The following is a 20888-nucleotide window of genomic DNA, read 5'->3' as shown; positions in this document are numbered from 1 at the left end:
TGAAAACCAGGTCAAAAAGCTATGGCATATAAATGAAATACACTTAAAACCACATGAGTATAACATACACCAAGCTATGGTCCGTATAGCAAACTATGGTATGGGTGCTTCAATGTTTTCAATCATGTGAGAAAGAAAGCAAAGGAGCAACCAGAGACATTCAGAAGCTGGTCTGGTACCCACAGCAAGTCCATATTATTCTTTTATTGAACATTAACAATCTCAGAGTATACTAACCTCAGACAAGATTACTCTGAGACTATGGATTAAATGAGATAAAACTAGGTCACTATATAATTTTTTCTAAGCAGAGACAAAAATCAAGGTCACTGTGCCACCCACAAAATGCCAAACACCCCTGTTTCTTGGTTAAGATGAGTGATGGCTATCTTACCAGATAGATCTCTATGCTCATTCCATTCCCCCCTTTCTATAGATAAGATTTAGATACCCAATCATAGAATTGCCCCTGCTTTCTGATAGCCAGCTTACAGAAAAGCCCAGCTTTCTCAGACCCTCTCCCAAACCCTAGAACATCCTCTTACTAAGACACCAATAGTTCTCCATGGTGTGTGCTCTCCATTGTCACTATGGGTAATGAACTCAACTCATTTCATCACAGTTGTGTTCCTGCTGGCCTTTGGCTGAAGGGCATTGACGCATGTGAACAATCAGAATGGTTTAACACACAATGAATCATTCAGGTCAAAAGGAGATGACCTTGAAGGTAGCTGAAATGATTCTGCCCAGCATAACTCACTTTCCCTGCCAGGTCATGTCCTACTTCATTCTATTCTGTTCCTTTCATGTACTTGATTAGGCAATTTTTTCTGTCTCTGATGAATGCAGAGGGTTTGCAGGCTTTCCTGAGATTCATTATTCAGACAGCAAATAAGCAGTGTCTACACATTTATGTGACCTTACTCAAAAAGCCAATGAAGTATAAACATTCCTCTTAAAATGATCAAATTGAAAGTAAATATAGTGTTGTGAGGGAAACGGACTTTGAGGAAGGCAATGTGTGATTTTATGTTTTTTACATTCTCTTTTAGTTGCACAAAAGAGAAGCAATTAAATTCCAAAATGCTATTAAGCATGGAATTTAACAAGAAAATATATTCTGCTTTGTGTGACTTCAGAAGACAAATGGAGTCATGTCTAGCACAGGATGTAGTCTGGCAAATTTGTAGACACAAGGAAATGATTATATTCAGTTTGGGTAAATGAGTGTTAAGGCAGTGAAATGTAAAACCAGGACAGCCAATATTATTAGATGCCTGCAGCGTTTCCTTGACATTAATTCTGATGACAATACAGAGACAGGTATGTAGACATTTACTTCCAATTTGAAATAATATCAGAATTGTTAAACATTTATTATGAATTTGAAAACAAATATAAAGATAAAAAGAAAACAATGACACATAATCCTGGTGATCTAGTAAATGTAACATATCAATATATGCACCTAAGAAATACAAAACAAAACAGAAAGTTACAAGTAAAATGTCTACTCTTCCTTTTGTTTCCAAACTGTTTCCCTCAATATAACCATTGTTGTTAATTTCTATATATCCTTTGAAAATGAGATATTTCAATGAGACATCACCACACTTCTTAGAAGAGTTTTCTAATAAACTTATTAGAAGAGCTTTAAAAAATGCAGTATAACTGAATGCTGGTGACTACAGAGAAACCGAAACTCTCACACATTGCTGGTCAGAATATAAAATGGTACAGCCACTCTGGAAAATTGTTTGGCGGTTTCTTATAAATTTAAATATGTACTAACTATATGACCCAGAAATCACACTCTTGGGCATTTAACCCAAACAAATGGAAACTTGTATTAACACACACACACACCAAAACCTGTGTGTAAATGTTCGTGGAAGTTTTATTTATAAAACCAAAAATTGCAAACAACCCAAATGTCCTTGGGTGAATGGTTAAGCAAATTCTGGTACATCCATATAATGGAACGTACTCATCAATAAAAAAGAACAAACTATTTATATATACAACAAACAGAATTGTTCTCAAGGGAGGGCCTTATGCTTAGTAAAAATTAGCCTCAAAAGTAATTCTATTTAAATAACACCTTCAAAATTATAAAACTCTAGGCTAACAACTTATTAGTGGTTGTCAGAGTAGGTGGGGAATAGGATAGCAGAAAGGAGTTCCTTTGAGCTGATGGAACAATTCTTAATTGTGGTGGTAGCTACACAACTCTATATATGGGATAAAATTGCATAGAATCACACACACACACACACACACACACACACAGGAATGTATGGAAAAACAGTGCAAACTGAATAAGATCTGTAGTATTACAACAATGTCAATTTTGTGATATTGTACTATGGTTAGACAAGATATTACTTTTTGGCGATGCTAGATGAAAAGTAGGCAGGTCTTTCTATAGTATTTTTGCAACCTCCTGTGGGTCTACAATGATTTCAATATAAAAAATTTTTTTTAAGTTACATATATTCTTTTGGCTACAAGTAGCAGAAAATTCTAATTCAATTGGCTTAAAAAATAGGAATATCTTACTGTCTCATCCAACAAGAAGTATGGAGATGGGTTAGCCCTGGGACTAATTAATTAAGTGCCCATTAGCATCATCCAGGACCCAGGATTTTTCCTTACTTCTGCCCTGTCATCATTAGCACATAAGCTTGGTCCTTAGGCTAGCCTGTATCATGGCCCCGAGAAGGCTATCAAAGTTAAAAGTTATCACATCCAGTAGTAGAGGGATAATTTCCTATTAGTGTCTCTTTTAATCACAGAGGCAAACATTTTCCAGAAGCCCTCCTGCTAACTCTCTCTCATGTCTGATTGGCACGGTCACATGCCAACTCCGGAAGCAAATGCTGGGGCTAGGGGAGCTAGAGGGAGTGTCAGGGTTGGGGAAGTGTAAGCAGGGATGGAACCACCATGATTGATGTAGACCAACCATGATCCACTCCAGGGGTTTCAAAAGAAGATGAATGTCTACAACTAAGAGTTAAATATATTAATGCATGTGCACACAATAATATACCACACAGCCATAAAAATGAACTAGATATTTATGGGATGATATAAAAAATTCTCAAAAATATAATATAAAATGAAAGAAATAAGGTACAGAAGCATATATATATAACATAATGCTTATTGGGCAAATTTTTCAAAAGGATAGCAAACAACATTCATGTTATGAACTGAATGCTTGAGTCCCCTCCAAACTCACATTGAAATTCTAAGCCCCAAGGTGATGGTATTAGAGGGTAGGGACTTTGGGAGATAATTATGTCATGAAGGTGGAGCCCAGTCATCTATATGCCAGAAAGCAGGCCCTCATTACACAATGGATCTGCTGGTGCCTTCATCTTGGACTTCCCAGCCTCGAGAAATGTTAGAAATAAATATTTGTTGTTTAAGCTTCCAGTCTACGGTATTTTTATTAAAGTAGCTCAAACTGACCAAAACAGTTAGTATATTCTAATTCCTCGCTTTTCATCCTTTCCTTTAGGACCTCTATTTTATTCAGGAAAATACGTAATTTATTTGATTAATAGGGCAAGTTGCCATACCTTCACTAGTATCAAACCTATTCATTTTTGCCAATTCAATAGATTTCAAAAGGGATGTCACTATTGTTTAGACATATATTTTTAATGAGTGAGGTTAAACATCTTTCCACATGCTTTTGACATTTGACTTTATTTTCTTTAACATTTTCAATCAAGTTGTTTTTCTTTTAGTTATTGAATTATGTGAATTTTTTATAAACCTAAGGAAATTACCTTTTTATCTGTCATTAAAGTTGCAAATATTTCCCATTTTTGTTATTTTGTTTTACTTTGTTTATACCATTGGCTATGTGGAACTTCCTAATTTTCATATAATTAAACTTATCAAAGTTCTCCCTTTCTAGGTTTTATAACCTGCTTTGAAAGGCTTTTTCTATAAGATTATAAGTAAATCCACCCAGCTGCCTTATAGAACTTTCTCAGTGGTATAAATGTTCTACATCTACACTATCCAATATGGTAGTCACTAGCTCCAAAGGGTGGGGCACTTGAAATGCAGTTAGTAAAACACAGGACTTGAATTTTCAATTTATTTAATTTTAATTAACTTTAATTTTAATGTAAATAGCTACAAGTGACTGGTGGCTACCATGTTGGACAGTGCAATTTTAAAGTCTTTATGGTTTTATTTTTTAAAATATCTAAATGTTTGAGTCATTAGGAATTTATTTGGATAAAAGGAGTGAATTATTAGGATTTGTATCAGTGATTTCTGTGTTATGTTAGGAATACCTACTACCTTAAGATTCAAATGAAAGTTATGGAAGCTATCCCCAGAAAAATAAATATGTGGAGATATAGAGTTCTGAAGCTTATATCCCAGTGGCATGAAATAAATAATACACAAGTACATCATAAATCGAGATAATTTCTGATGATGATAAGAATCAAGAAGGAAATAAGTTATGAGACAAAGATTGTGTGGGATGGAGGGTGGGAGACACTACTTTAGAGACAATAGACAAGAAAAGCTCTTCTTGGGAGAGGACGTTTGCACTGGACGCTCAATGATGAGTAGGAGCCAGCACCCCAAAAAGCTGGATAGAGAGCATAGAGGCTGAGGAACGACAAGAGCAAAGACTTGGATACAGGAGTAAGTTTCATTTTTGGAGGTCATTAAAGAGATCTGGTATAGTTAGAGCCTAGTGAATGAGGAAGAGTTAGATGACATGAGATTAGAGGGCTCATGGGGCCACACCATATCTCTGCTGGATTGTGAAATTAAAGCTTAAGCAAGCTAAGTAAGTAGACCGAGTTCACACATGATTGAAATGGCAGAGTCAGGACCCCAGTTACTCCAAAGTCCCTACTCTCATCCACCGCAGTGCCTGTCCTATGGTGTCTTTCTGATTCCAGTCTGCTTCTCCATGGCTTAAATAATGTCACTTGATATACCCTCTGGTCTCATTTTTTGCTCCCAATATTCCATCATCCCAAACTACTGACATGGCCTCAGAGAAGTCATCCCGGATTTGTTCTAATGGCTCCTTATGCCTGTAAAGCCCTCTCTCGCCATTTATGCCTGATAAACAGTTATTCATCTCAGCTGTCATATTACATCCTGACCCTCTGACCTTCCTAAAGCCCCTCCAGGTACATTGACCCCTTCCTTAATAACTCACTGTAGCCTGTGCATACTGCTATGGAGCTACTTATGACAATTGATGGCACATTTTGTTAATATTTTGTCACTTCCAACTAAATCTCAAGTTCTTTAATGCCACAGATCATGTCTTACTCATCTTAACACACTAACACATACACTTTTTTGAATGAATGACTAATGAGTCAATTTCCACAGAAGGACACACTTTCCATTATGTTCCCTGTTATGAACCATGGACAAGCACACTACAGTGCTCAGTTGATAATGCCAATAAAGGGTCTATTTGTCCTGAACTGTGGAGCTGAGGTTTGATTGGTGTTTCAGCCACACTGTTGACTTCCTAATATATTACGATAAAGCTTTCAAGCTCTCCATATTGTCGAATTAAGTCCTATCTAATAAGGAGCCTATCATTTTTATCTTTCCCTTGAGTTCTTGGTTAATAATTATTTAATTTTCTACTCACCACATTCTGGAAAGTCTAGTCTATTATTCTCAAAACCCACACAGACTTGATGCTTTGTATTCATGCTATGTTAAACATGCAGGAAGCTTAGAAGATTTTATACTGACCAACATGATTTTCAAGCCATTACTTGAGTATCTAACGTTAAAAATTACTCTCCCATTTAAAAAGGGACTTAAATAGCTTTGCCTTGAATGAATTAGTGGCTTGGTATGATCCAGGTTTCATTTTCTATGTCATGACTTAGTTTGATTTAACACTGATTGAACAAGCTGAGTAAATATAAACTAATTTTTTTCAGGAATGATGCTTTGATCATTTAGCTGTCTGTGTGGCTTATATCTATAGTCATTATGGAGAGAAACCAAGAAACAGAATTGAAGCAATGTTATATGCATTGGAGAATCACTGGTCATCTAATGTGTGTGCACAAAGTGACCTTGTCAAATTAGCAAAGGGAACATCAAGTGCTGTGGAATTTTAAAGTCATGTAATCAAGTATCAGAGCCAAGGTCTACCTTAGACCAGATGACTTAGAACAAAATTTATTGCCATTACCTGAGTCCTTCCATTCAATGTCCAATCTACTCGTAAGAGTGCAGTGAAATTAATAATGTCATCTGATTGGGAAGTGTAATACCACCATGATAATATGTTCTAATTAAAGCACTCCAACTTGGGAGAGCCATCAACATCTGGAGGAAGCCCACAAAAGATGCCAAAGGATCTAATTGTGCTTTCGATGGAATCATTCATACAACTGGAATATTTTGCCAAGGACATATAAGACTCAACTTTTGCTTCCAGTATAGCCATGTAGTGCATCCTGAACCTTATCTTTGCAGATTAACAACTATAAACTCAGGACAAAATACAAAAACAAAGCAAAGCAAATGAGAAATATTCTACATATAGTAGAATGAATAAAACAAGGCTGAATCTGGAGAAGAGTCACTTGGAAGAAGAGATTAGCAGTGTGAGTTGCTCATTTCTAAAGTTTCTAGCCTGAGAGCAGTTCATTGTTCAAACCATGTCTTTCTCCAATCATATGTTTCTCCTGCTCAAAATATACAGTGGTTCCCTATGTCCTATATGATAAAATCAAAACTTAAAAAAAATATATCATTCAAAGCCCTTTGTGATAAGGTCTGACTTTACAACTTCATATCATTTCAATCACCAGGTCTTCCAGGTTTCTGGACTCCTATTCAAGTCAGCTCCTCCTCTTGGGCACTGGATCCCGTTTTCATGTGCCAGCTCAAGAACATGTTTCCTCCAGTTGTCCCCTTCTTGCCTGCCTCATTCCTTTTCTCTTCCAATCTCTGTATCCCTTCAGCTACTGCTCCAGCTCTTAAATACTTTTTATAACTAAGTCCTTGAGAGAGTTGTTTATAGTCTTTCCATTCAGTCTCTCTAGAACCTACTCCAATTATGCTTTATCCCTCCAATCCTCCACTGAAACTGCTCTTGTTAAGTCACTAATGACTTTCCAGTTGCTAAATCTAGTAGTCGATTCACACTTCTCAAACTACATGAACTACCAATAGCAGTTGTCACATCTGATCACTGTCTTTTCCTTAAAACACCTTATTCTCTTGCCCTTTGGTATGCCACACTCTCCTAGGTCTCCTTTTCCTCAATAGCTGTTCCTTCTCTGTCTCCTTTACTGGATTCTCCTGACCTCCTGGATCTCTAAAGACTGAAGTCCCTGAGCATAATTCCTCAGAACGATTCTCTTTCTACATTCCCTTCCTAGGTGATCCCATCTATTCCTAAAGTTTTGAACATCAACAATACAATTAATAATCATGAACTTATATATCAAGCCCTGATCTCTTCACTGAACCTCAATCTGTGATATCTAATTGCCTACTCAACATCTCCAACTTGGATGGCCAATAGATGTCTCAGACTTTACATATCATAAACTGAATTCTTGATTCCAACCCCATCCCCACCTTGCTGCCCAACTTGTTTTTCCTGTGATCTTCTTCATCTCAGTCAATAACAACTCTGTCCTTCTTGTTGGAGTCAGGTCCAACATTAGTATCATCTTTCATTCCATTCTTTCTCTCATACTTTAATATGCAACTAATTAGCAAAACCTATTGGCTTTACCTTCAATATACTGATCACTTATCGCTACCACCTTAGTCTGAACTTTATTATCCACAACCACCAGAGACAAATAAATTCCCATTCAATAAACAACTTCCGTCATCACCAAAATAAAAGGGAAATGTCCTCTGCACTGTAGCTGGTGTGCAGGAAGTGACGACACTGCCGCAGTGGACAGTGCACTGCATTAGGAATCTGGAGACGGAGGCCTCGGCTCTGACAGATGCATGTGACCCTGAGACAATCCACCTCATTTCATTTTGTTCATATCTTTAGTATTGTATTTATTCACTCAACCACATTGCATTCTGTTTATACAAGGGCCTCTTGTAAACACATGGTCATCTAAGGGCAGGGACCATTATTTCTTTCTGATGGGACTGAAGTAGGTGCTTAATAAGTGTTTATTGGAATAGTAGTTGTTTTTGAAGATTTTAGTTGGGTTGAATTAGGAGCAGATAATAAGAAACTGAAACCAAGATCAATTAAAGGAATACTTCAATAATCCAGATAGAAATGATAGGGAACCAATGCATATGAAAGTTGGAATGGAGATAAAGGAACTAACTGTGTAGATGAGTTTCTGTTAGAGGTGACAAGAATTGGATGAATAATTTAGGTATAAGGGAGGAGTCACTAATGACCCTGATGTTTCTTGCTTGGGAAAATATGTGGATGGGATTGTCATTAGCTAAGGTAATGAAAGCAGAAGGATGAAGTTTAGGAAATGTAGAGATTGGAAAACTAATGAGATCCATTTTAGGTGTGTCTTCCTGAAGTGGTATTGAGTTGAAAATACTCAATAGTAATTTGGCAAAACAAATGTGAAGCTCGGAGTGGGGGATGTGGTGATTGGTGATATCATAGTAATTACCACCAGGGTGGATGAAACTGGCTAGAGAGTATGTAAAGAAAGAAGAAGGAGTAGTCCTAAATTCTGGAGGACACAACTCAAGGGGAAGATGGAGAAGCTGATACAGCAGAGCTAGAAAAAATGTGCTTGGTGGACAAGAAGAAAACCAAAACAATATTAGAAACCAATGGGGACAAACCTTCAAGATGGGGGGATTAGTTACCACCACCAAAGCCCACAAAGAGATGAAATAAGATGAGGACTAAAAGAAGACAATTGATGGTTTACATTAGCCATTTCAGTTCTGTAGCCAAGAGAGAAGTCAGAGGGTAAAGCAGTGAATGGAGGAGTGACGTTAAAACACATTAAAAATAGATACACCCTTTCCAGAAGTCTTGTGATGTCAGGAAGGAGAAAGAGGACATTAAAGATCGAGGCAGGCTTGGTATGCAAATTTTTTTTGAATGAGGGAGACTTAATCATGCTTTTAGGGTCCAAAGAAGAGGGAATCACAATAGGTAAACATTACAGGGGGAAAAATAATAAGCAAAATTCCACAGGAGACAAGGCTCTAAAGTACAGACTGAGAAAAGGACATAGAAAAGAGAAGGGAAATATCATTCACTTACTCATCCATTCATACCTTCAAAAAACATTTACTGAGCATCTACTATATGCTAGGCACTGTTCTAGATCCTTGGGATATATCCATGAAGAAAACACAGGAGCCTGCCTTTATGAGGCTAATGTCCTAGCAAGATTGATAGAAAGGGGGGATATAACATAACAAAGAACACAATAAATATATAAATTAAGGTTTGTTAGAAGGTGACAAATACCATAAATTAAAAGATAGAGCATTTGGTGGGGAGAGGTAACGGGGATTGAGAGAGTCAAGACTGGAGATTGGGTTATACTTTTTTCATAGCATTGTCAAAGTACAGATAATCAAAAAAGTATGATTTGAAGGAAATGAGGGGATTAGCCACGTGTTACATGGGCAAAAGGAAAGGATGGGCACAGACATACATAAATATGGAGGAAGAGAGAGAAAATTTGCATTTTTAGTATCAGAGAAATACAGATAAATTAACTGTCAAAGGAAAAAATATTGGTGCAATTTAGCTGTATGTTTATAGGTATGAAGAGCCAGAAAAAAAGAATTACAGTTGGCCCTTTGTACCCGTGGGTTCAACATCTATGAATTCAACCAGGAGCAGATCAAAAACTTTTTTTTAATTCCATAAAGTTCTAAAAGGTGAAACTTGAATTTGTCCAACGTTGGCAACTATTTACATAGCATTTACATTGTATTAGGTATTAGAAGTAATCTAGAGATGATTTAAACTGCATGGGAAGATGTATGTAGCTTAATGCAAATACCACATCATTTTGTATAAGGGACTTGAGCATCTGTGGATTTTGGCATCTGTGGTGATTCTGCAATCAATCCCCCATGGATCCTGAGGGATGACTGCAATCACTTTATGGTTCTCTGGGGAGCCACTCTGGTATCTCTGGTCTTAGTATATTAAACCTCTGTTAGCAGTGGGGTCAATGAAAGGTTACAGAGGCCCCACAGTTAATTAATAGACTGCTTCTATCAGTCACACCACAGAGAATCTAAGCATGTAGTTCAATCTCATTATTACAAAACAGCCAAGCAAGGAACTTCACAGTTATTTCTCATACCTCTCTTTACTGATTCATTTGGTTAGCAATAATTTATTATTAAACTAAATTTACTCAGAATGCTCATGCACATAGGTAAATAATGCCTCTAGCCTCACATATGAAGCAAATTTAAATAAAATTACACACTACCGGTGGAATTCCTCTTTCAACAAAAGACAGTGACACCATCAAGGAAAAGTTGGTCTAGACGGTAGGAAGTGTTTGACATTTCATCAAACCAAGAAAGGATGATTGCATACTTTATGTCCAATTTTCTTGCATGTTCCCTTTTTTCAGGGTCCAGGAGAGTATGGCTCCTGGTTGAAAATGGCATCGTTCTAGCCACAGTGACGTACACTCAAAACTTCCCACAGTGAAGAGCTTTGAAAGATGAAACTTCAGATTGCCACAAAAACCACTGGAGAAGCTGAGGAATTTCCATTAACTATGAAAAGTGAAGGAGTAAGAATGAGAAAAGCTATTCTGATTTGTCACCTGTCTGAAAGAAGGTAGAAAGATTTTGTGTTCCTCTTCCACCACCTGACTCCCCACCCAGAGACTCTAACTCAGAAAACAATTTTTAAATATGGTCTGTCAGTTCTTAATTTATGTTTCTCAAGTGAGCAGATGATGCCTCCCTTTGTTGTTTCTCTATATCCATTGAGAGGCAATAAATCATCACACCAAAAATGGGGGGCTAGGACCAGGCATTGTGACACAGTATAATCAAGGGTGTACAGACCCTACAGAGAGGTACTCTAGTTGAGCATAGACATTCCCTGGCAGAAAAAGCCCTGGCAGTGGTTTGCCCTGTAATTATAGCTTCGCATGGATTGCATCTGTTCAAAATGTCAGACAGCCAAGAGTGGGGAGTAAGGGAAGCTCCCACCTCAGTACAGCCAAGAAGTATTAGACAAATGCCTGCTCAACATTAGGAATTTGGCTGGATGCTGTCCACATCAATCTCTCCTCTAAACAGTAGATTTGACAAGGGGATTTGACCGGTAGCCAAGTTGACACTGAGAAAAGCCAAGGGAATTCCACACATCCAGTCTTTTGACAGAGTATAGATATTTCCTGCTTTGTTTGAATCAAAGTGAGAAAAAAGCTTTGGACCTATGGGAATAAGGGGAAAGGATCATTATCCTATACATTCAGAGAAATAGTGGATGAGTAAAATTACTTCTTACAAGAAATAGGTATTTTGGAAAACGTGTCACTCAAAGACCCAAGAAGCTATTGTCTATATAAAGAAAATCACAAGAAGTGAAAGGCAAGGCAAAAATACAACAGGATGAGTTGCAAAGATATTAAGATAAAAAGGAGCTTAATGCATTGCAAAAGAGTATAATGAAATGAAAATTTCACTAGATATAGTAAGATCCTCACTAAAGGAAGGAAAAGCAGAAGTATTATATCAGAATTTGAAATCATAGATGTGGAAAAGAATCTTGGGGAAATGAGTTAGAGCCCAGGAATGTAAATATTCCTTTGTTGGTAGAGAGAGCACTGAAATAAGAAATTTAATGGAAATCAGAGAAGAGAGCAAAATCCAGATCATGTATCTAAACTCTACCCATCCCCATATGCCTGCATGTATATCCATAGCCTCCAGCACAAGAAAAGTAAAAGGGAAGCAACACCTCATAAAGTATGATTTGGAAGGAAAGAGAAAACAGATTCAGATTAGGCATGATGAATGCTAAGAAGAATTAACCCACATTATGTTAGAGTATAAGAAGATCTGGACAGAACCACTCAAATATAAGCAAGAGGAAAAGCAGCAGAATGTCATTTCTGCAAGTATTCTCTGCTGGTTATCTCCCATTTGTCCTTCTCTCCAGCCCCTTTCCACCCATCTCCTGAATGCTCTATGTCTTGGAAGGTTGACCTTTATCATGTTTACCTTTTGGCTCCCTGTTGGAAGACACTTGCAAAAGTTTAGAGGAAAGGAGAGGAGTAAGGCTGGGGAATTTAGTCCCTCTCTCTCATCTGACCTCATATGACCATGGAGAAGCTCAGCCCTCTATAAGAGGCCACAGTTTCTATCAGGTAGCCTTTTCTGCAGCTGTCTTCTATGGGCTCCAGGAGCTATGCCATCTCTTCACCCCTTAAAGCTTGGGGGTGGAAATGGATCCCTGCTGTTGCTGGCTGAGGGATGCTGCACTAGTTTTTGTTGGTTTGGGCATCCCAGAAGCCTGCCTATACCTTTGTAAACAGTTTATTAAACTTTCCTCAATAATCCCAGTTTTCAGGTACCATCAGTTTCCTGCCAGGACCTTGAATGAAACATATACTACAGAAAAGTAAAGAAAAGAAAAGGAACAGCGTGCAAAAGGGAGAGAAATAGCTCAGAATCGAAGAAAACTTAACCCATGTAACAAGATTCCTTGCATATTTTTGCAATGGATTGTGGGAGCCTTTAGTTCAATGAATAAGAGCTCAAAAACAAAGAATAAAATTTAAAAGGAGACTACAGAAAGAATGCAACAAATCGATAATCAATACAATGAACTACTGTCACTCATTACTGATATAAAATTTTATATAGCAAAAAATAGAATGAATATAGTTGAGAAGCAAATTAATGACATTGAGAAAGCCACAATAAATGCAAAAGAAAAAATATATACTAAAGCAACTAGATTTAGAAACAAGGTATGTGGAAAGACAAATACAGTATAATATAAAGATAATCAAGGTCTTTGAAGTAAAGAACCCCAAAAGTGATGACAAAAATATTCTTAAATATTTAGGCAGAATTAAACCTGCAAATAAAACTGGCATATTTTTTGAATTAAATAGATCGATATCAAGATTTCTGGGAAATAAACTTTAACAATAAAAAATAATTCTTCAGGCATCCAGACACAGAGAGCAAAGTATCAAAAAGGCTGAGAAATCACACCAGCCTCAGTTTTCCCCACAGCAATAACCACTGTAGAAGATTAGGAGACATGTCTACGTGACTAAGGGGAAGCAAGTAGAAATAAACAAGTGTCATACTCAGACACATTAAAATTCAATTATAAAGGTAAGAGGAAAACACAATCAAATGCGAAAACACCCAAGGACAACTATAACTCCCACAAGAACTTTTTGAAAAATTGCCCATAATGAAAACCAGCCAAACAACAATAAAATAGAAATAACATTTAGAGCAAGCAAGAAATTGTGACAGAAAGCCTGGTGGAAAGCAGTGAATCCATTTAGACATACAACAAACAATGAAAGAATTAGGGTTGGGGGAAAAAACTTTAAATGTTACAAATGCTAAAAAATAAAATTAAGCAACAGAAAACGCAAAGGCGACAGGAGAGGAGAAGGAATCGATTCATTGTTCAGAGCTGGGAGTCAATAAATATTTATTAAAATAGAAACATGTCTATTGCGGATTTTTTTTCTTAACATTAAAGAAATGTTTTAGAAATAAATCTCTTGAAGTAACAAATATTAATCTGAAGTTTAATAATTCATTTGATTTTCCTTCAGTTTTCTTTTGTTCTGTTAAGTTGAAATACAATTAAATTTAGTACTTGTGTTGAATAAGAATATGCTGCTATTCTTTTTTTTTAATTCTTGAATTTTATTTTATTTATTTTTTTATACAGCAGGTTCTTATTAGTCATCAATTTTATACACATCAGTGTATACATGTCATTCCCAATTGCCCAATTCATCACACCACCACCACCACCCCCCGCCGCTTTCCCCCCTTGGTGTCCATACGTTTGTTCTCTACATCTGTGTCTCAATTTCTGCCTTGCAAACCAGTTCACCTGTACCATTTTTCTAGGTTCCACATACATGCATTAATATACGATATTTGTTTTTCTCTTTCTGACTTACTTCACTCTGTATGACAGTCTCTAGATCCATCCACGTCTCAACAACTAACACAACTTCGTTCCTTTTTATGGCTGAGTAATATTCCATTGTATATATGGACCACAACTTCTTTATCCATTTGTCTGTCGATGGGCATTTAGGTTGCTTCCATGACCTGGCTATTGTAAATAGTGCTGCAATGAACATTGGGGTGCATGTGTCTTTTTGAATTATGGTTTTCTCTGGCTATATGCCCAGTAGTGGGATTGCTGGATCATATGGTAATTCTATGTTTAGTTTTGCAAGGAACCTCCATACTGTTCTCCATGGTGGCTGTATCCATTTACATTCCCATCAACAGTGCAAGAGGGTTTCTTTTCTCCATACACTCTACAGCATTTGTTGTTTGTAGATTTTCTGATGATGCCCATACTAACTGGTGTGAGGTGATACCTCATGGTAATTTTGATTTGCATTTCTCTAATAAATAGTGATGTTGAGCAACTTTTCACATGCTTCTTGGCCATCTGTATGTCTTCTTGGAGAAATGTCCATTTAGGTCTTCTGCCCATTCTTGGATTGGGTTGTTTGTTTTTTTAATATTGAGATGCATGAGCTGTTTATATATTTTGGAGATTAATCGTTTGCCCATTGATTCGTTTGCAAATATTTTCTCCCATTCTGAGGGTTGTCTTTTGTTCTTGTTTATGGTTTCCTTTGCTGTGCAAAAGCTTTGAAGTTTCATTAGCTCCCATTTGTTTATTTTTGTTTTTATTTCCATTACTCTAGGAGGTGGATCAAAGAGATCTTGCTGTGATTTATGTCAAAGAGTGCTCTTCCTATGTTTTCCTCTAAGAGTTTTATAGTGTCCGGTCTTACATTTAGGTCTCGAATCCATTTTGAGTTTATTTTTGTGTATGGTGTTAGGGAATGTTCCAAGTTCATTCTTTTACATGTAGCTGGCCAGTTTTTCCAGCACCACTTATTGAAGAGGCTGTGTTTTCTCCATTGTATATCCTTGCCTCCTTTGTCATAGATTAGTTGACCATAGGTGCATGGGTTAATCTCTGGGCTTTCTATCTTGATCCATTGATCTATGTTTCTGTTTTTGTGCCAGTACCATACTGTCTTGATTACTGTAGCTTTGTAGTATAGTCTGAAGTTAGGGAGACTGATTCCTCTAGCTCCGTTTTTTCCCCTCAAGACTGCTTTGGCTATTCTGGGTCTTTTGTGTCTCCATACAAATTTTATGATTTTTTGTTCTAGTTCCATAAAAAATGCCATTGATAATTTGATAGGGATTGCATTGAATCTGTAGATTGCTTTGGGTAGTATAGTCATTTTCACAATGTTGATTCTTCCAGTCCAAGAACATGGTATATCTCTCCATCTGTTGGTATCATTTTTAATTTCTTTCATCAGTGTCTTATAGTTTTCTGCATAAAGGTCTTTTGTCTCCCTAGGTAGGTTTATTCCCAGGTATTTTATTCTTTTTGTTGCAATGGTAAATGGGAGTGTTTCCTTAATTTCTCTTTCAGATTTTTCATCATTAGTGTATAGGAATGCAAGACATTTCTGTGCATTAATTTTGTATCCTGCAACTTTACCAAATTCATTGATTAGTTCTAGTAGTTTTCTGGTGGCATCTTTAGGATTCTCTATGTATAGTATCATGTCATCTGCAAACTGACAGTTTTGCCTCTTCTTTTCCAATTTGTATTTCTTTTATTTCTTTTTCTTCTCTGATTGCTGTGGCTAGGACTTCCAAAACTAGGTGGAATAATAGTGCTGAGCATGGACATCCTTGTCTTCTTCCTGATCTTAGAGGAAATGCTTTCAGTTTGTCACCACTGAGAATGATGTTTGCTGTGGGTTGGTTGTATATGGCCTTTATTATGTTGAGGTAGGTTCCCCCTATGCCCACTTTCTGGAGAGTTTTTATCATAAATGGATGTTGAATTTTGTCAAAAGCTTTTTATGCATCTATTGAGATGATCATATGGTTTTTATTCTTCAATTTGTTAATATGGTGTATCACATTGATTGATTTGTGTATACTGAAGAATACTTGCATTCCTGGGATAATCTCCACTTGATCATGGTGTATGATCCTTTTAATGTGTTGTTGGATTCTGTTTGCTAATATTTTGTTGAGGATTTTTGCATCTATATTCATCAGTGATACTGGTCTAAAATTTTCTTTTTTTTGTAGTATCTTTGTCTGGTTTTGGTATCAGGGTGATGGTGGCCTCATAGAATGAGTTTGGGAGTGTTCCTTCCTCTGCAATATTTTGGAAGAGTTTGAGAAGGATGGGTTTTAGCTTTTCTCTAAATGTTTGATAGAATTCACCTGTGAAGCCATCTGGTCCTGGACTTTTGTTTGTTTGAAGATTTTTAATCACAGTTTCAATTTCATTACTTGTGATTGGTCTGTTCATATTTTCTGTTTCTTCCTGGTTCAGCCTTGGAAGGTTATACCTTTCTAAGAATTTGTCCATCTCTTCCAGGTTTTCCATTTTATTGGCACAGAGTTGCCTGTAGTAGTCTCTTAGGATGCCGTATATTTCTGCGGCGTCTGTTGTAACTTCTCCTTTTTCATGTCTAGTTTTACTGATTTGAGTCCTCTCCCTCTTTTTCTTGGTGAGACTGGCTAATGGTTTATCAATTTTGTTTATCTTCTCAAAGAACCAGCTTTTAGTTTTATTGATCTTTACTATCGTTTTCTTTGTTTCTATTTCATTTATTTCTGCTCTGATCTTTATGATTTCTTTCCTTCTGCTAACTTTGGGCGTTTTTTGGTTCTTCTTTCTCTAATTGCTTTAGGTGTGAGGTTACGTTGTTTATTTGAGATTTTTCTTGTTTCCTGAGGTCAGATTGTTGCTATAAACTTCCCTCTTAGAACTGCTTTTGCTGCATCCCATAGGTTTTGGGTCATCGTGTTTTCATTGTTATTTGTCTCTAGGTATTTTTTGATTTCCCCTTTGATTTCTTCAATGATCTCTTGATTATTTAGTAACGTACTGTTTAGCCTCCATGTGTTTGTGTTTTTTACAGTTTTCTTCCCTGTAATTCATTTCTAATCTCATAGCGTTGTGGTCAGAAAAGATGCTTGATATGACTTCAATTTTCTTCAATTTACTGAGGCTTGATTTTTGACCCAAGATGTGATCTATCCTGGAGAATGTTCCATGAGTACTTGAGAAGAAAGTGTGATCTGCTGTTTTTGGATGGAATGTCCTATAAATGTCAATTAAATCTATCTTGTCTATTGTGTCATTTAAAGCTTGTGTTTCCTTAATAATTTTCTGTCTGGATGATCTGTCTGTTGGTGTAAGTGAGGCGTTAAAGTCCCCCACTATTACTGTGTTACTGTCGATTTCCTCTTTTATAGCTGTTAGCAGTGGCCTTATGTATTGAGGTGCTTCTATGTTGGGTGCATATATATTTATAATTGTTATATCTTCTTCTTGGATTGATCCCTTGATCATTATGTAGTGTCCTTCCTTGTCTCTTGTAACATTCTCTAAGTCTATTTTATCTAATATGAGTATTGTTACTCCAGCTTTCTTTTGATTTACATTTGCATGGAATATCTGTTTCCATCGCCTCACTTTCAGTCTGTATGTGTCCCTAGGTCTGAAGTGGGTCTCTTTTAGACAGCAAATAGATGGGTCTTGCTTTTGTATCCATTCAGCAAGCCTGTGTCTTTTGGTTGGAGCATTTAATCCATTCACATTTAAGGTAATTATCAATACGTATGTTCCTGTGACCATTTTCTTAATTGTTTTGAGTTTGTTTTTGTAGGTCCTTTTCTTCTCTTGTGTTTCCCACTTAGAGAAGTTCCTTTAGCATTTGTTGTAGAGCTGGTTTCATGGTGCTGAATTCTCTTAGCTTTTGTTTGTCCATAAAGCTTTTGATTTCTCCATCAAATCTGAATGAGATCCTTGACGGTAGAGTAATCTTGGTTGTCGGTTCTTCCCTTTCATCACATTAAGTATATCATGCCACTCCCTTCTGGCTTGTAGAGTTTCTGCTGAGAAATCAGCTGTTAACCTTATGGGAGTTCCCTTGTATGTTATTTGTTGTTTTTCCCTTGCTGCTTTCAATAATTTTTCTTTGTCTTTAATTTTTGCCAATTTGATTACTATGTGTCTCAACGTGCTTCTTCTTGGGTTTATCCTGTATGGGACTCTCTGTGATTCCTGGACTTGGGTGGCTATTTCCTTTCCCATGTTAGGGAAGTTTTAGACTATAATCTCTGCAAATATTTTTTGGGTCCTTTCTATCTCTCTTCTCCTTCTGGGACCCATATAATGTGAACGTTGCTGCGTTTAATGTTGTCCAAGAGGTCTCTTAGGCTGTCTTCATTTCTTTTCATTCTTTTTTCTTTATTTTTTTCCGCAGCAGTGAATTCCATCATTCTGTCTTCCATGTCACTTATCCTTTCTTCTGCCTCAGTTTTTCTGCTATTGCTTCCTTCTAGTGTAGTTTTCATATCAGTTATTGTATTGTTCATGTCTGTCTGTTTGTTCTTTCATTCTTCTAGGTTTTTGTTAAACATTTCTTGCATCTTCTCGATCTTTGCCTCCATTCTTTTTCTGAGGTCCTGGATCATCTTCACTATCATTATTCTGAATTCTTTTTCTGGATGGTTGCCTATCTCCACTTCATTTGGTTGTTTTTCTGGGGTTTTATCTTGTTCCTTCATCTGGTACATAGCCCTCTGCCTTTTCATCTTGTCTATCTTTCTGTGAATGTGGTTTTTGTTCCATAGGCTGCAGGACTGTAGTTCTTCTTGCTTCTGCTGTCTCTGCTGTTTTTCTTATGAAAGTATTTACACCTACTTATCTGCCTTTCTCCATCTGTACATTTGCATATATGCATTGAGTCTGTCTGGAATGATGATCAAAGATGTTAACATTTTTTACTTCAGGGTGGTGGAATTTAGGGTGGGTTTCATGATTTTTTAATTCTCTTTAAATTGTGCTGGAAAACTTTTGTAGTAAACATGTGTCCTATTTAATTTTAAAAGTACGATATTACACCATGCCTCATTTTATTGTGCTTTGCAGATATTGTATTTTTTTTTTTTTACAAATTGAAGGTTTGTGGCAACCCTGCATTGAGCGAGTCTATTGATGCCACTTTTCCAACAGCATTTCCTCACTTGCGTCTCTGTCACATTTTGGTAATTCATGCAATATTTCAAACTTTTTCATTACTATTATATGTGTTATGGTGATCTGTGATCAGTGATCTTTGATATTACTACCACAACTAGCTGAAGGCTGAGATGATGTTTAGTATTTTTCACAATAAAATATTTTTAATTAAGGTATGTAATTTTTTTAGACCTAATGCTATTGTGCATTTAATAGACTACAGTATAGTGTAAACACAACTTTTCTAAGAAGTGGGAAACCAAAAAATTTGTGTAACTTGCTTTATTGTGATATTCACTTTATTGCAGTGGTCTGGAACTGAGTGCAAAACATCTCTGAGGTATGCCAGAACTCTAAAGCCAAATAGACAAACTTAAAGAAATTTTCTGGACCCGAAAGATATAAACAGTTGAAGTGTACAGAAAATGTCTATAAGTCTCAACATCTAGAAAGAAAAGACAGGCTTCCTACCAAGGAAGAAACATTTACCTCAGTGTCCTGGGGTAAGGATAAAGCATTTATTATTCAAGAGTTTGATATCAAACCATGTGATCATTCATGCTTCATGTACGAAAGCAACAGAAAAAAAAAAAATTCAAATGCACCGGGCTTAGAAAATATACCATCCAAATGCTCTTAAAGCTGAAGATATACCTTAGATAATCAGTAAATGAATTTGCACTGAGAGTTTACAAATTAGAAAGTGACTGTATAAAGAGACCTCTAGTTCCTCTACTGTTGAAAGTGAACTCTAACGGGCCAAGTCTCAACTGTGGAAATACTCATATTCAGGGACATTGGCCACTTTACAACCCAAGTTTATTCACATATGTCTGGTTTCTCCATCAGACTTAAGATTCTGAGAGACACTGGCCATATGGGGGATGGTGATGGCAAGTGAAGAAAACACTGTGCTGAAATCAGGGCCAACATAAAAATAAATGGCTGACATTTCTACTACTGGGTAAGATACAGTAAGTAGTTTAACATTTATACTAAAAATAATTTGAAAATCCAGAGCTTTGGAAGCAATAGGAACTACAGGGACTAAAATTCTAGAGAGAAGAGACTCTTTCAGAGATAAACTAAAGATCAAACATGGGCAGTGGCTGATTCTGAATATGGACCAATTTGAAGAATCAGGACTTGTCCCTGGCAGAGGATCCACTGATAGGAAACAGAGAAACCAATAGAGCTTACAGGGAAGTAGTGACAAAACTGCAAACTTGAGGGGCTTCAGATACCATGGATGATTTCCCCCTCAACACCTGTTGAATTCTAAAGTTGTGCTGGGTTGTAAAATTAAATCTCTGAAATCAAAGTGGAATTTTATGCATTCTCTTGATGCTTTAGAGAAAAACACCTGCCAGGAAGAGGAGCCCTAGATGGTTAAAAATCTCTAGATGGAGTGAATAATTCACACTGATGAGCTGCAACTGTTTTTTTGTTGTTGTTGTTTGGTTGTTTCTGTTTTTGTTTTTTTTGGTAAGGAGAATACGCCAACTTGGGCTGCCATAGAGGCTTAGACTCCAGAATCCAGAACTGGTCCCTAGTATAGGAACAGAAAAACCAGAAGAGTTTTGGGTAGTTATATGGG

The sequence above is a fragment of the Lagenorhynchus albirostris genome, chromosome 3, assembly GCF_949774975.1.
Source record: "Lagenorhynchus albirostris chromosome 3, mLagAlb1.1, whole genome shotgun sequence".
Classification (NCBI taxonomy): domain Eukaryota; kingdom Metazoa; phylum Chordata; class Mammalia; order Artiodactyla; family Delphinidae; genus Lagenorhynchus; species Lagenorhynchus albirostris.
Note: the sequence above shows the minus strand (reverse complement) of the source record.